This window comes from Balaenoptera ricei, chromosome 1 (genome assembly GCF_028023285.1).
Source record: "Balaenoptera ricei isolate mBalRic1 chromosome 1, mBalRic1.hap2, whole genome shotgun sequence".
In the NCBI taxonomy this organism is placed as follows: Eukaryota; Metazoa; Chordata; class Mammalia; order Artiodactyla; family Balaenopteridae; genus Balaenoptera; species Balaenoptera ricei.
Window position 1 is genome coordinate 52934654 of NC_082639.1, and position 12310 is coordinate 52946963.

The following is a 12310-nucleotide window of genomic DNA, read 5'->3' on the forward strand; positions in this document are numbered from 1 at the left end:
TACAGAAGGAAGTACTGCAAAAAATAAATTTCCCTCTCACCCCAGTCCCTTTGTTCTCCTTCCCATTGGCAACCAACCACAGTCACCAGTTCTTCAGCGTGTAATTTTATACTTTTCTGGTCTCTCTTTTGAGTGGAGAACATAAAATACAGAATCAAATAACTGTAGTGACAGTGGTTATCCACTAGGGCAGATGGGTTTTCAGAAATATCAGAGGAGCCTTTTCAAAATACACATGCCCTATTTTGTTCCTCCTGACTAATATTCTGATTTTGTAGGTTTGGGGTGAGGTCTCTAAAGGAAACTGTGATTCCTTCCTTGCCTCGCTTCATTGAGAATTACTGTTCTGGTATTGCTAACATGCCTTATATGTACAGTTGACCCTTGAACAACATGGGTTTGGACTGCATGGGTGCACTTATACACAGATTTTTTTCAGTAGTAAATACTACAGTACTACACCATCCTCAGATATGGAGGAACCTCAGATATGGAGGGCTGACTATAAGTTATACCCAGATTTTTGACTGTGGAGGGTCAGTGCCTCTAACCCTGAATTACTTCCTCAAGACAGATGAAGGAGGCTTATTGGAGAAATAAGAACAGTGGATATTCCAGGAGGAGGAAATACAATGAGCAAAGGTAGAGAAAGAGTCATAAGTGCAAAGTGTTAGGTTAGGTGTCAAAAGCTCAAATAGGGATCTCAGTAGCTCTCAGGGAGCCGGCAGGGGAATCCTGGAAAAAGAAAGTCAGGGCTGCCGTCGCTGCCCACATCCCGGGGTCTCAGAGTTCTCTGTGATGAGTGTGGCTCATGTCACCTATCAAGCAAACCCCAAACCTCCTCAGTGTGACACCGGTCCCCCTACCTTCCCTGCTCAGAGTCACAGTGAAGCGGCACCTAGCTCCAGGGGCCTGGCCAGGTTGGGGAATGGAGCTCTGGCCCAAAGGCTGTGTAGGGGTCCGATGTCTTGAACCTTAAGGTAGTTTATTCTGATTTCTGCCTGAAGGCTCTTTCATCAGCCACCTGCCAAAGATTGAGTATCGCACAAAGGAGACTGTCTCAGAGCCCCACGGAAAAGAACTATACCAGGATGTTTCCTTAGCAATACCTGAAGATGCTTCTGTGTAGAAACAAGAGACGTGAAGTGATCTCAAAGGTTGTTATTAATTTTCATTTGATGGAGATAATGCCCACCTTTGTGAATGAAGAGGATAGAATTTTAATGGGAAGAATGAGAAAATGAAAATGCTGTACTCAGAGAAACCTGAGGATTATTCAACAGGTTTGTAAGGTGCCTCTGCTTCAGTAATCCTTGCAGTGCTATAAGTCTGTGATGATGCTAGAGGCTTGCGTCAGCTTCTCTTGAAGGACTGTTGTTACCCTACCCAGCTATCTCCATTCCTTTTCTCCTCATTCTCAGGTTGACTCCTAAAATTTGTGAACATCTCCCATGCCGTGTGGTTGACAGGGTCTTGGTGCTCCAGCCGGGTGTCAGGCCTGAGCCTCTGAGGTGGGAGAGCTGAATTCAGCACATTGCTCCACCAGAGACCTCCCAGCCCCACGTAATATCAAATGGTGAAAGCTCTCCCAGAGATCTCCATCTCAATGCTAAGGCCCAGCTCCTCTCAATGACCAGCAAGCCACAGTGCTGGACACCCTAAGCCAAACAACTAGCAAGAAAGGAACACAACCCCACCCATTAGCAGAGAGGCTGCCTGAAATCATAATAAGTTCACAGACACTCCAAAACACACCACCGGCCGCGGTCCTGCCCACCAGAAAGACAAGATCCAGCCTCATCCAGAACACAGGCACCAGTCCCCTCCACCAGGAAGGCTACACAACCCACTGAACCAACCTTACCCACTGGGGGCAGACACCAAAAACAATAGGAACTATGAACCTGCAGCCTGTGAAAAGGAGACCCCAAATACATTAAGTCAAGCAAAATGAGAAGACAGAGAAACACACAGCAGATGAAGGAGCAAGGTAAAAACCCACCAGACCAAACAAATGAAGAGGAAATAGGCAGTCTACCTGAAAAAGAATTCAGAGTAATGATAGTAAAGATGATCCAAAATCTTGGAAATAGAATGGAGAAAATACAAGAAATGTTTAACAAGGACCTAGAAGAACTAAAGAGCAAACAAGCAATGATGAACAACACAATAAATGAAATAAAAAATTCTCTAGAAGGAATCAATAGCAGAATAACTGAGGCAGAAGAACGGATAAGTGACCTGGAAGATAAAATAGTGGAAATAACTACTGCAGAGCAGAATAAAGAAAAAAGAATGAAAAGAATTGAGGACAGTCTCAGAGAATTCTGGGACAACATTAAAAGCACCCACATTCGAACTATAAGAGTCCCAGAAGAAGAAGAGAAAAAAAAGGGACTGAGAAAATATTTGAAGAGATTATAGTTGAAAACTTCCCTAATATGGGAGAGGAAATAGTCAATCAAGTCCAGGAAGCTCAGAGAGTCCCATACAGGATAAATCCAAGGGGAAACATGCCAAGGCACGTATTAATCAAACTATCAAAAATTAAATACAAAGAAAACATATTACAAGCAGCAAGGGAAAAGCAACAAATAACATACAAGGGAATCCCCATAAAGTTAACAGCTGATCTTTCAGCAGAAACTCTGCAAGCCAGAAGGGAGTGGCAGGACATATTTAAAGTGATGAAAGGGAAAAACCTACAACCAAGATTACTCTACCCAGCAGGGATCTCATTCAGATTCGACAGAGAAATTAAAACCTTTACAGACAAGCAAAAGCTAAGAGAATTCAGCACCACCAAACCAGCTTTACAGCAAATGCTAAAGGAACTTCTCTAGGCAGGAAACACAAGAGAAGGAAAAACACACCCAAAACAATTAAGAAAATGGTAATAAGAACATACATATTGATAACTACCTTAAGTGTAAATGGATTAAATGCTCCAACCAAAAGACATAGGCTGACTGAATGGATACAAAAATAAGACCCATATATATGCTGTCTACAAGAGACCCACTTCAGACCTAGGGACACATACAGACTGAAAGTGAGGGGATTGAAAAAGAAATTCCATGCAAATGGAAATCAAAAGAAAGCTGGAGTAGCAAGTCTCATATCAGACAAAATAGACTTTAAAATAAAGACTATTACAAGAGACAAGAAGGACGATACATAATGATCAAGGGATTAATCCAAGAAGAAGATATAACAATTGTAAATATTTATGCACCCAACATAGGAGTACCTCAATACATAAGGCAAATGCTGAAAGCCATAGAAGGGGAAATTGACAGTAACAATCATAGTAGAGGACTTTAACACCCCACTTTCACAAATGGACAGATCATCCCAAATGAAAATAAATAAGGAAATGCAAGCTTTAAATGACACATTAAACAGATGGACTTAATTGATATTTATAGGACATTCCATCCAAAAACAATAGAATACACTTTCTTAACAAGTGCTCATGGAACATTCTCCAGGATAGACCATATCTTGGGTCACAGATCAAACCTCGGTAAATTTAAGATAATTGAAATCGTATCAAGTATCTTTTCTGACCACAATGCTATGAGACTAGATATCAATTACAGGAAAAAAACTGTAAAAAATACAAACACATGGAGGGTAAATAATGCACTAATAACCAAGAGATCACTGAAGAAATCAAAGAGTAAATCAAAAAATACCTAGAAACAAATGACAGTGAAAACATGACAACCCAAAACCTATGGGATGGAGCAAAAGCAGTTCTAAGAGGGAATTTTATAGCAATACAATCCTACCTCAAGAAACAAGAAACATCTCAAATAAACAACCTAACCTTAACCTTATACCTGAAGCAATTTGAGAAAGAAGAACAAAAAATCCCAAAGTTATCAGAAGAAATCATAAATATCAGATCAGAAATAAATGAAAAAGAAATGAAGGAAACGATAGCAAAGATCAATAAAACTAAAAGCTGGTTCTTTGAGAAGATAAACAAAATTGATAAACCATTAGCCAGACTTATCAAGAAAAAAAGGGAGAAGACTCAAATCAATAGAATTAGAACTGAAAAAGGAGACGTAACAACTGACACTGCAGAAATACAAAGGATCATGAGCGATTACTACAAGCAGCTATATGTTTATTGGACAACCAGGAAGAAATGCACAAATTCTTAGGAAAGCACAACCTTCTGAGACTGAACCAGGAAGAAATAGAAAATATAAACAGACCAATCACTAGCACTGAAATTGAAACTGTGATTAAAAATCTTCCAACAAACAAAAGCCCAGGACCAGATGGCTTCACAGGCGAATTCTATCAAACATTTAGAGAAGAGCTAACACTTATCCTTCTCAAACTCTTCCAAAATATAGCAGAGGGAGGAACACTCCCAAACTCAACCTACGAGGCCACCAACACCCTGATACCAAAACCAGACAAAGATGTCACAAAACAAGAAAACTACAAGCCAGTATCACTGATGAACATAGATGCAAAAATCCTCAACAAAATACTAGCAAACAGAATCCAACAACACATTAAAAGGATCATACACCGTGACCAAGTGGGGTTTATCCCAGGAATGCAAGGATTCTTCAATATATGAAAATCAATCAATGTGATATACCATATTAACAAATTGAAGGATAAAAACCATATGATCATCTCAATAGATGCAGAAAAAGCTTTTGACAAAATTCAACACCCATGTATGATAAAAACCCTCCAGAAAGTAGGCATAGAGGGAACTTACCTCAACATAATAAAGGCCATATATGAGAAACCCACAGCCAACGTCATTCTCAGTGGTGAAAAACTGAAACCATTTCCAGTAAGATCAGGAACAAGACAAGGTTGCCCACTCTCACCACTGTTATGCAAGATAGATTTGGAAGTTTTATCCACAGCAATCAGAGAAGAAAAGAAATAAAATTAATCCAAACTGGAAAAGAAGGAGCAAAGCTGTCACTGTTTGCAGATGACATGATACTATACATAGAGAATCCTAAAGATGCTACCAGAAAACTACTAGAGCTAATCAATGAATTTCGTAAAGTAGCAGGATACAAAATTAATGCACAGAAATCTCGCATTCCTATACACTAATGATGAAAAATCTGAAAGAGAAATTAAGGAAACACTCCCATTTACCATTGCAACAAAAAGAATAAAATACCTAGGAATAAACCTATCTAAGGAGACAAAAGACCTGAATGCAGAAAAGTATAAGACACTGATGAAAGAAATTAAAGATGATACAAATAGATGGAGAGATATACCATGTTCTTGGATTGGAAGAATCAACATTGTGAAAATGACTCTACTACCCAAAGCAATCTATAGATTCAGTGCAATCCCTATGAAACTACCAGTGGCATTTTTCACAGAACTAGAACAAAAAATTGCCTGGTTTGTATGGAGACAGACCCAAAAGACCCCGAATAGCCAAATCAATCTTGAGAAAGAAAAACGGAGCTGGAGGAATCAGGCTTCCTGACTTCAGACTATACTACAAAGCTACAGTAATCAAGACAGCATTGTACTGGCACAAAAACAGAACTATAGATCAATGGAACAGGATAGAAAGCCCAGAGATAAACCCACGCACCTATGGTCACCTACTCTTTGATAAAGGAGGCAAGAATATACAATGGAGAAAAAACAGCCTCTTCAATAAGTGATGCTGGGAAAACTGGAAAGCTACATGTAAAAGAATGAAATTAGAACACTCTTTAACACCATACACAAAAGTAAACTCAAAATGGATTAAACACCTAAATGTAAGGCCAGACACTATAAAACTCTTAGAGGAAAACATAGGAAGAACACTCTATGATATAAATCACAGTAAGATCTTTTTTGACCCACCTCCTAGAGAAATGGAAATAAAAACAAAAATAAACAATTGGGACTAATGAAACTTAAAAGCTTTTGCACAGCAAAGGAAACCATAAACAAGATGAAAAGACAACACTCAGAATGGCAGAAAATATTTGCAAACGAAGCAACTGATAAAGGATTAATCTCCAAAATATACAAGCAGCTCATGCAGCTCAATATCAAAAAAACAAACAACCCAATCCAAAAATGGGCAGAAGACCTAAATAGACACTTCTCCAAAGAAGATATATAGATTGCCAACAAACACATGAATGGATGCTCAACATCACTAATCATTAGAGAAATGCAAATCAAAACTACAATGAGGTATCACCTCGGGCTTCCCTGGTGGCGCAGTGGTTAAGAATCTGCCTTCCAATGCAGGGGACACGGGTTCGAGCCCTGGTCTGGGAAGATCCCACATGCCTCGGAGCAACTAAGCCCGTACACCACAACTACTGAGCCTGTGCTCTAGAGCCTGTGATCCACAACTACTGAGCCAGCGTGCCACAACTACTGAAGCCCGTGCACCTAGAACCCGTGATCCGCAACAAGAGAAGCCACAGCAGTGAGAAGCCCATGCACCGCAACGAAGAGTAGCCCCGCTCGCTGCAACTAGAGAAAGCCTGCGTGCAGCAACAAAGACCCAATGCAGCAAAAAATGAATAAATTAAATAAATTAAATAAATTAATAAAAAGAATGAGGTATTACCTCACACCAGTCAGAATGGCAATCATCAAGAAATATACAAACAGTAAATGCTGGAGAGGGTGTGGAGAAACCGGAATCCTCTTGCACTGTTGGTGGGAATGCAAATTGCTACAGTCACTGTGGAGAACAGTATGGAGGTTCCTTAAAAAACTAAAAATAGAACTACCATACGACCCAGCAATCCCACTACTGGACATATACCCTGAGAAAAACATAATTCATAAAGAGTCATGTGACACAGTGTTCATTGCAGCACTATTTACATTAGCCATGACATGGAAGCAACCTAAGTGTCCATCGACAGATGAATGGATAAAGAAGATGTGGCACATATATACAATGGAATATTACTCAACCATAAAAAGAAACGAAATTGAGTTATTTGTAGTGAGGTGGATGGACCTAGAGACTGTTATACAGAGTGAACTAAGTCCGAAAGAGAAGAACAAATACCATATGCTAACACATATGTATGGAATCTAAAAAAAAAAAAAAAAAAAGTTCTGAGGAACCTAAGGGTAGGACAGGAATAAAGATGCAGACGTAGAGAATGGACTTGAGGACACAGGAAGGGGGAAGGGTAAACTGGGACGAAGTGAGAGAGTGGCATGGACATAATATACACTCTCAAATGTAAAATAGATAACTAGTGGGAAGCAGCTGCATAGCACAAGGAGTTTAGCTGGGTGCTTTGTGACCATCTAGAAGGGTGGGATAGGGAGGGTGGGAGGGAGACATGGGGATATATGTATACGTATAGCTGATTCACTTTGTTATACAGCAGAAACTAACACACCATTGTAAAGCAATTATACTCCAATAAAGACGTTAAAAAAAAAAAGCTCAAATATCACATGGGCCAGACAGGTAACATCAATGATATCTGAAATGAAAAAAATGGCAACTGATGCTTGACCTTGGTGTTAGGTAGCTGAAGAGATCCTTCAATATATTTCTGTACAACGGAGTGTAATGTGTGTTTTTTAAACGTTCGGAATTAAAATTTTATTTTAATTTTTTTTGGATGCGCCTTGAGGCTTGTGGGATCTTAGTTCCCCCACCAGGAATTGAACCTGGGCCCTCAGCAGTGAAAGCGTGGAGTCCTAACCACTGGACCATCAGGGAATTCCCCAGAATTAAAATTTTAGATGGGTGAGAAAAACTAATATAAATCAAGCTTTACTAGATTGTTTGATTGTCTTGCATAACCTCTGCGTGAACATACCTAACTTTTGAGGGTATTATCCTGTGTCTCACCATTAGTTTAAAAGTTGTAGCCTCATTCTTGGAAAGTTTGTTTTTCATTTGTGGTAAATTTAGTAACTCTTTGTACCTAATCTTTAAACATAAATGATTATTTAATATCTCCATTGACAGAGAGAGAGAGAGAGAGAGAGAGAGGATGTGTGTGTGTGTGTGTGTGTGTGTGTGTGTGTGTGTGTGTTATAAGAACCAGTCATAGGGTTCTTTCTGTTGTGTTTTATTTTTTGTTCAGATTTTTTGGAAGCATCATCCCCCATCCCACTGACATAGCTATTCCTCTCCGGAAGTTTTTTTTCCCCCTGGAGCAACATCATTTATATTCCTACTTGAGCATTTTGATATCTTGTTTGAGGGACCTAAAAGTAGAGCTTCTAGTGAAATGAATGAGCTGCAGCTTGTTTCCTGACAGGTCTCTCCACTCATAGGTTCAAGGCCTCTAGCTTTCTTTCTTTTATAAAAAATAAATAACTAAATTTATGTATTTTGGCTGCGTTGAGTCTTCATTGCTGCACGCGGGCTATCTCTAGTTGTGGCGAACGGGGGCTACTCTTCCTTGTGCTGTGTGTGCTTCTCATTGCAGTGGCCTCTCTTGTTGCAGAGCACGGGCTCTAGGCACGTGGGCTTCAGTAGTTGTGGCTCTCGGGCTTAGTTGCTCCACAGCATGTGGGATCTTCCCAGACCAGGGCTCGAACCTGTGTCCCCTGCATTGGCAGGCAGATTTTTAACCACTGCACCGTCAGGGAAGTCCTCCTCCAGCTTTCTCGATCTCATTTGATCTTCATCATTTTAGTGCTGATAGTAAATCACACAGTGGTCACACTTTCCTTGGATATATTTCCTTGTATCCTTTACTTGTCATATCAGGATCATGAAAATCACGCTGCTCATTAACTTTGTAGATTTAAATAGGACCCCTTGCAAAGCACATTGAATAAGCATCAAAAAGCATGACGTGCTCTGTGTGTGAAGGCATCAATCATCTGTCTGTTGCACCCACTCCTGTCATTTTAGCCCTTTCTGCTCTCAGAATTCCGAAAGGGTGGAAAACTGAAAGAGACAGATGAAACGGTTGATTTGTTTAGTTGCAAAATGCAGCTGGGACAGGTAATTAAACAGTCCTGCTCCCACAGAGAAACCTGCAGCCATGTAACATGAAGTCTCAGAAACCCAGCTGTACTCAGATTTAGATGCAGAATGAATATTAGGTAGGCGTCTTTTAGATTGACAGATTTTGTAAACATCATTTCTGGTTTATTTGTTCAGTGTGATGGAAGATGGGGCACGTGTGTTCCGTTCATGGCGCACATTTCTAGGGAGCATGTGGTGTTTATAGATGTCGGGGGGAATAGCCTAGAAGGGCACAGTCCTGTATCTGGTGGGCAAGGGATTCCATGGGTGAGCCTCTGCGGCTCTTCAGTGCTCCAACCTGTTCCTGACATCAGCTGCTCCATAGATGTGGGGAATAGAGCAGGATTGATTAGTAAGGGGCTGGCAGGGGAGACTGGAATCAGTTCCCTCCTTAATCCTTTTATTTTTTTATGAGGGCATGCTATTATATAAGTAGCAAATTGTGTGTACAGCAATGTCTTTCAATTTGGGCACTTATTTCTATGCAGAAATTGCTACCACCATCTACTCAGTTGCTCAAACCAAAAATTTTGCAATTACCTTTTTCACTAACCTCCCACAAGCAGTCCCCAAGCAGGCTCTTTGTAGGGCTGACTCATTCTTTTTGTTTTTTTTTCATCTTTGTTCACCTTTATATCAGTTGAGATGAACTTCTTCCCCTTAATTTAAAAAAAATTTTTTTTATTATTATTATTTTTCATATGCTTATTTTCCATCTGCATATCTTTTTTTTTAAACATCTTTATTGGAGTATAATTGCTTTACAATGGTGTGTTAGTTTCTGCTTTATAACAAAGTGAATCAGTTATACATATACATATATCCCCATATCTCTTCCCTCTTGCGTCTCCCTCCCTCCCACCCTCCCTATCCCACCCCTCTAGGTGGTCACAAAGCACCGAGCTGATCTCCCTGTGCTATGCAGCTGCTTCCCACTAGCTATCTGTTTTACATTTGGTAGTGTATATATATGTCCATGCCACTCTCTCACTTTGTCCCAGCTTACCCTTCCCCCTCCCCGTGTCCTCAAGTCCATTAGCTCTGCGTCTTTATTCCCGTCTTGCCCCTAGGTTCTTCATGACCATTTATTTTTCTTTTATATTCCATATATATGTGTTCTCACCTTAAATGTCCCCATCTCTGTGAAACCTACTCTGACCAGCTTTTCAAACAGCCTCCACAGTTGTGTCTGATGTCCTGACCTTGATTAGCTCCTTCATAGCACTTATCACAGTTGGTAACTTGGGGTTTATCTTTCACTTGTTTGTTGTTGCATTGTTTATTGGCTTACTTGTTTTGCTTGTCTCTGCTCGCTCTCTTGCTTGTTTATATTGTCTGTCTTCCATCCTAGATGTTAGTTCCAGAGGGTAGAAACTGTTTCTTTTGTTCATCCTGTAATTCCAGCCCAAAGCTCAAATCCTTGCACACAGTTTACACTCTATAAATATATGCTGGATATCATGTCCAAACTAGATTGTAGATCAGTGATATGCTGGGAAATGTCTAGCCCTCAAAAAAAAAAAAAGGCAACCCTGATTTGTAGCATTTACCAATACCTGTGGTATAAATAGTTCCACCGTGGCAGATTTCAAGCAACCAAAATGACAGCAATGAACACTGAGTTAGGTAACGATTCACAGTATCACTTCATTGATGCAGGTTTCTCCATGGGAGCAGGAGCATTGTTACCTGACCTACCTGCATTTAGCGCTAGACAAATCAACCATTTCATCTGTCTCTTTCAGTTGTTCATCCCTTTGGTATTCTCTAAATTCTTAGATAGAGAGTGTTTCCACCATACATGTATAACAGATAGAAGTCACTTGAAGAACATAGATAAAATGTGGTCAAAGTAATTAGGAAGTGATGGATTTTGAGTACTTACTACATTTATTTTTAATATTATTTAATTGTAATCTTATAATTTCATATTTAATAATGGCTGTCATTAACAACTGGCTTGCAGAATTCCTGAAAATTGAAAAATCCACTCTTGCAAGCATACTTTAGCACAGCACTGGGGATGACCTACAGGTGGACCCACTGACCACTCCCTGCCCTAGTGTTTGGCTCATAAATGAAGGAAGAGAGTTGGAAGAGATGGATGGGTAAAGTGTTATTACAGAAACATTTCTCAGAGTTTTTATTCACCTTTTAGTGCTAAAGAAACTGACCCTAATGTCTCCTAGCTTGATGTACAGGATTTGGTACAGTGACTAAACAGAATGAGGTGGCAGCAGTGAGAAATAAAGAGATCACAAAGAGGGAACAAGAGTAAAAGCAGTCTTACCCTCGCATCGCTAGAATATCTTATTGCCAGAGATGGCTGTAGATCCTGAAGTGCTTGGTGGTCAAGAGCACTTAATTTTCAGAAAATTAGCCCAAGGCCAGGAATCCCTCCTGCCTGTTTTAAGCCATTGAGGCCTTAGTCAGCTGGACGCCTTGCCACTTCACATTTGCCTGTTTGTCTGTAGTGCGATGGAAATGAGCCCCAGGTGGTATCTGAAGCAAGGCCTGTGGAACTCTGAGGACTCAGAGCAGATGACTAAGGGGAGGTGACAAGCTCCAGGATAAGTGATCACAGAGGAAAGGAAATAGGGAAAGAGCCAAGTTGTGGATGCATTGCCACCTTGTGTAGGGTTTTCTCCTTAGCAAATATATAGTTAGAGATGGGCCTGGTATTTTGGATAAACAGACTATTGTAGTACCATTTACCATGTTTGAGTTTATATATCCACAATGAGAAATCATTAGTTCCAATTTTGAAAGTCAGGGGAATGGAGTTTGGTGAATGCCTTTGACCTTTAGAGCCAACAACACTAAGACACTCATCTTTTTACCTTGACATTGGCTGGAATTTCTTAATGCTTGGCTCATATCTGAACCCATATGAATCCTTCTAAGTCAACAGAACCAATCCTAGAGTGGAATAATGATTGCCTTCCTTATTACACACCCGTACCTCCCCCAAATCAGAAATTGTTCTCTCTTAAGCTGGTGAGATGGAAAAAGACATCTTGAAAGAGGTACCATCTTTCATGGATTAGTTCAGATAACATGTAATGAGCCCATGTTCAGATGCCTGGTACTATTCTAGGGCCTGAGGTTATAGAGAGAAAAGATACCCTCAAGCAGTGGGGTGGGGGGGGCAGTTAAGAAAATAGGAATTTTTTTTTTTTACATACATATATAATATATTTATTCTTTTTCATTATTGGTTATTACAAGATATTGAATGTAGGTCCCTGTGCTATACAGTAGGTCCTTGTTGTTTATCTATTTTATATATAGTAGTTTGTATCTGCTATACAAACTAAATCCCAAAGT

The 12310-nt window shown here is 40.0% G+C and overlaps 1 protein-coding gene across 12 annotated transcripts in view; it reads left to right on the forward strand.

Annotated features, from left to right (window-relative positions):
* The window catches only part of PATJ (PATJ crumbs cell polarity complex component), a 352223-nt gene that overhangs the window by 55908 nt on the left and 284005 nt on the right, over positions 1–12310 (forward strand). The gene's annotated exons all lie outside the window — the stretch shown is intronic.